Source organism: Nyctibius grandis, chromosome 11 (assembly GCF_013368605.1).
Source record: "Nyctibius grandis isolate bNycGra1 chromosome 11, bNycGra1.pri, whole genome shotgun sequence".
Classification (NCBI taxonomy): Eukaryota; Metazoa; Chordata; class Aves; order Nyctibiiformes; family Nyctibiidae; genus Nyctibius; species Nyctibius grandis.
This window is the reverse complement of record NC_090668.1, coordinates 26,105,376-26,110,396: the sequence shown is the minus strand read 5'-3', so window position 1 is coordinate 26,110,396 and position 5,021 is coordinate 26,105,376.

Genomic DNA, 5,021 nt, shown 5'->3' with positions numbered 1-5,021 from the left:
TTTTTCTGTGGCTTATTTGAGTAAAATGGGCCACTGGGAAGGAATCACGTACCTTTTTAAAAAGGCATTTAGTCTGGTAAATTCCCTGATATTTTTAGTAGCTTGATGATACGTTTTGCTCCATAAAATCTACTCTTAGCCATGGTTGGGTGAAAGCAAGGGGAGAGGTTGTGGCTTTAATGCAAATAACGCTGTGCCATTTTTCTTTCAGAATGAGGTTTTGTCTCCTACCAGCGTGATTACTGCAGTGAAGCACGTGCACTTGTGCTGTTTAATCCCATCCCTGTTTATCCAGGCCCAGAAGAAAGAACTGATCTCCTTCGTCCGAGTGCGGTGCGTGGGCCCAGGTTGGTGTCCCGAGGAGCTCTGCTCGTCCCAGAGGAGGGCTGGCTGCTGCACCTTACTGCTCCTCCAGGGCTAAGTCACAGAATCACAGAATCACTGAGGTTGGAAGAGCCCTCCGGGCTCACCGAGTCCAACCATTGCCCTGACACCACCATGGCAACTAGACCAGGGCACTAAGGGCCATGTCCAGGCTTTTCTTAAACCCCTCCAGAGATGGTGACTCCACCACCTCCCTGGGCAGCCCCTTCCAATGGCTAATGGCCCTTGCTGAGAAGAAATGCTTCCTAATGTCCAACCTGACCCTCCCCTGGCCAAGCTTGAGGCTGTGTCCTCTTGTCCTAGCGCTGGTTGCCTGGGAGAAGAGGCCGCCTCCCACTGCGCTACAACCTCCCTTCAGGTAGTTGTAGACTGCACTAAGGTCACCTCTGAGCCTCCTCTTCTCCAGGCTAAACACCCCCAGCTCCCTCAGCTGTTCTTCAGAGGTCAGACCCTCCAGACCCTTCCCCAGCTTGGTCGCCCTCCTCTGCACTCGCTCCAACACCTCAACATCTCTCTTGAAGTGCGGGGCCCAGAACTGGACACAGGATTCAAGGTGCGGCCTCACCAGTGCCCAGTGCAGAGGACACTGTACTCCAGAGCTAAGTCTCCGCGTTCTCCTCTCTCGGGGATGAGTTGTGCGTTAAAGGTGGATGGCCTGGCAAGTAGCATGTTCTGTGAACTTAAAATGAAGTTTCTGTGCTGTGCAAGAGCGTGGGAAGCTGTGGAGGATCACGTATTTCTTCTTAACTGGATCTCTCTGAAAAAGAAACATGCATTTTTTTCAGTCTACACTATCCTGCAGCGTTTGTGTAGGGTGGTGGTTTTTGTTGGGTTGGTTTTTTTTTGAAGAGGAAATCTAACTGGGCAAACTGCTCCCTCCCCAGCCAGGACCTGCTGCAGTGAAACCGAAACCCCGAACTGGCAGGGCAGGGTCGGGCTCCTGCAAAGCAAATAGCAGCCGCCAGCCCCGGGTAACGCAGGGGCAGGGCCAGCAGCTCCGGAGCTACAACCCAAACAGAGCCCTTGTGTCACTGAACCAGCGTAGTCCAAGGCTTAAGGTTGGCTTTATACTGGGGAACTTGGTGTGGCAAAGGCACAGCTTTTTACTCGAGCTCTTAGAAGGCATCAGCAGCAACTGGACCCGGCCTGTCCTGCACGATGAGCCTCTGTAGGGTTTGGGACAAGAGGACATAGCCTCAAGCTTGGCCAGGGGAGGTTCAGGTTGGACATTAGGAAGCATTTCTTCTCAGCGAGGGTCAGTAGCCATTGGAAGGGGCTGCCCAGGGAGGTGGTGGAGTCACCATCTCTGGAGGGGTTGAAGAAAAGCCTGGACATGGCCCTTAGTGCCCTGGTCTAGTTGCCATGGTGGTATCAGGGCAATGGTTGGACTCGATGAGCCCAGAGGGCTCTTCCAACCTCAGTGATTCTGTAGGTCCCAGATGTAGCAAACAAGGACACCCAGGGGAACATCCCCTCTGCCTGTAGCAGATGCAGCAACACCAGGCTCACTCGGCGATGCTGAAGTGACGTTGGGTTTAACCTTTGTCACCTGTGGGCTCTACTGAGCCGGTTTTTCCTCTTACCCTGCAGCGCTCAGAAACCCTTCAGCTCTTCACCCTGTGTAAGCAGCGAATGGCCCCGGTGTCATTTAATTAACTCTTCTCTTTGTACTGTTAATTGTTTCAAAGCTTACTTTGGAATTAATTAGGTTTCTCCAAGAAATCTGCAGCATAAGACCTTTGCTACGCAGAATCACAGAATCGATCAGGTTGGAAGAGCCCTCTGGGATCATCGAGTCCAACCAGTGCCCTGAATGTGACTTCTGCCTGCTGCTGCCCCCGAAAACAAAACGAGGTTTGCCCCATGTGGGTGATTTCATATTTCATAGTGTATAAGTGCAGTGTTATGCTGAGGACCAAGGGCTTGTTCTCCTGAGTGCTCTCTGCGTGCACAAGTGCTGGCTGAGGACACTTAGCAACCTGCAACGATATTATTTACCAACTTAGCAACTCTTGGAAAAAACCCAAACTGTGTTTTATAACATTTCAGCAGGAAAAGCCGGGTAGAAGCACTGTCAGAAGTGAATAATGGGAGAGTTCAGCTCCTTCAGGTGCCAAGTTCTTGTGTCACTCTGCTCTGTCTGCTCTCAGTTTGCCTTTTAACCGTGTGGTGACGTGAAGAGCCCTGGTCACGGAGCAGTCTAGGACTGGTAGATCTGCCTGGGCAGGGACCAGGGGGATGGAGCCTGATATTTTCTAGATGCCCAAACTGTTATTATTTGTGTTTTCATCCTTACTTGCTTCACCCAAACTTATCAGGTGCTGGGGGAAACCTTTCCTGCGTGGAAGAGCAGAGCCCTTGGTCAAAATCGTTCCGTGCCAAGCTGAACGTACAGGGACTGCAAATCCACACAGCCCTAATACCGTAATGGCCTGGGTGTTTGCATTCCTGGCACCCTCGAGGACGGCTTCTTGGGTGATTTGATAATGCTTTCTTGTGCCTGAACTGTTTGTGGTGGTTAAAGCAAGGGCACAAGACTTTGGTGAAGGTCAGGAAGGCTTCCCAAGCCCGAGTAGTTGTCAACGTTACCAGCTACGCAGGAGATGGTGGCCAGCTCTGGTGGGCAGGGGCTCTGGACTCTGCAGCAGGTCGCCCACCACCAGTTTAAATGGTATTGCCTGAAAACTTAGGGATTTCTGATAGGCAGGGAGAGCTGTTCCTTCATCCTCTTATGAGGAGAGGCTGAGAGCTGGGGCTGTTCAGCTGGAGAAGAGCAGACTGAGGGGGGATCTTATCAATGCTCACAAATACCTTAGGGGGAGTGTCAAGGGGATGGGGCCAGACTCTTCTCAGTGGTGCCCAGCGACAGGACAAGGGGCAACGGGCACAAACTGAAACATGGGAAGTTCCATCTGAACATGAGGAAAAACTTCTTTGCTGTGAGGGTGCCAGAGCCCTGGCACAGGCTGCCCAGGGAGAGGGGAGTCTCCTTCTCTGGAGATATTCAAACCCGCCTGGATGTGACCCTGTGCGACGTGCTCTGGGTGACCCTGCTCTGGCAGGGGTTAGGGTGGGTGATCTCCAGAGGTGCCTTCCAACCCTTAACCATTCTGTGAAGAGGAACCAGGTTCTGTGAGCACAAAGCACCCCTCGATTTTAAGGATGTCAGAAAAAGGAGGGACCAGCATCACCCTCAGCCAATTGATGGGAAACTCCCATTTAATTAAAACAAAACCCGTCGTGGCTTCTCCTCTGCATTTGCTTAACTTTAGATTTCAAAAACCAGATCTTGTATCTTCATCTATAAATTCACGGAGGTTTTTTGAATCACCAGAAACCTTTTCAAGCAGGCACTCACAAAATGTTGGAAAAAGGGAGCGTTAACACTAATCCTGCAGCGAGGAAGAGCAGGAGGAGGCCAAGCCTCCGACAAAGCACAACCTCCAGGAAGCAGAAAGTAGGTCAGGTTGATAAGGATGAGCACAGAGGGACGGCGTTGGGAGGGAGGGGAGAAACAAAGGGGGAAAGAAATCGCCCCGTGGCCCTGTTTGAAGAAGGAAGGGGCTGTCTGCTGCGAGCTTCAAGCCTTTTTAAACCTGTTACGGCTGAAGAGGTCGGCTGGGATGGAGAGGGGACCGCGATGCGCAGCGGTACGGGAAGGGTGAGACCTCAGCCTGGGTTGGGAAGGGGAAACGCTGCGGATAAATGAGATGTTTGTGAATTATTGAGGCTGGATAAAGATCCTGGAGAGCGAGGGCTCAGCTATGCAAGCACAGCGGGACCAAGGAGGAGCTGGGGGGCTTTAAAGAAAGTGGGATGTCTGCAAGAAGGATGGGAGAAAAAAATCTGGGTGGTGTAGTGGGGCAGAGGATTCAGGGCTAAAATTGGGTGCATCAAGTGCCCCCCAAAATGGGCCTTTCTGCTTTAAATAGATGGTGCGGGAGGAAACGTTAGGAAGAGCTTGAGCTGTTACAGAGAGAGGGGAGCTTGGGAGGGGGAAGGTGCAAGGAGAGGAGCAGCGAGATCCTCGAGAAGGGTTTGCCCTGGAAATGCACAGCCCCGGCTCGGGCTGGGGGTTTTTGGTGAATCCCAAATGTTTCGGGAGCCCCAGGGACAAAGGTAACGCTGCACGGTGAAGCGCAGACCAGCATCCTGCACCGCTCGCCTGTGCTCCCCGAGACACTGGGTTTGTGCTGAGGTTTGCAGATATGCTAATTGGCTCATTAATCATCCCCACCCGCAGCTGTAATTGGGCTCATTTCGCGTCGATTCGAGGGGCTTTGGCGAAACAGAATCACTGAGGTTGGAAGAGAACTCTGGGCTCATCGAGTCCAACCACTGCCCTGACACCACCATGGCAACTAGACCAGGGCACTAAGGGCCATGGCCAGGCTTTTCTTAAACCCCTCCAGAGATGGTGACTCCACCACCTCCCTGGGCAGCCCCTTCCAATGGCTAATGACCCTTGCTGAGAAGAAATGCTTCCTAATGGCCAACCTGAACCTCCCCTGGCCAAGCTTGAGGCTGTGTCCTCTTGTCCTAGCGCCAGTTACCTGGGAGAAGAGGCCGACTCCCACTGCGCTACAACCTCCCTTCAGGTAGTTGTAGACTGCACTAAGGTCCCCTCTGAGCCTCCT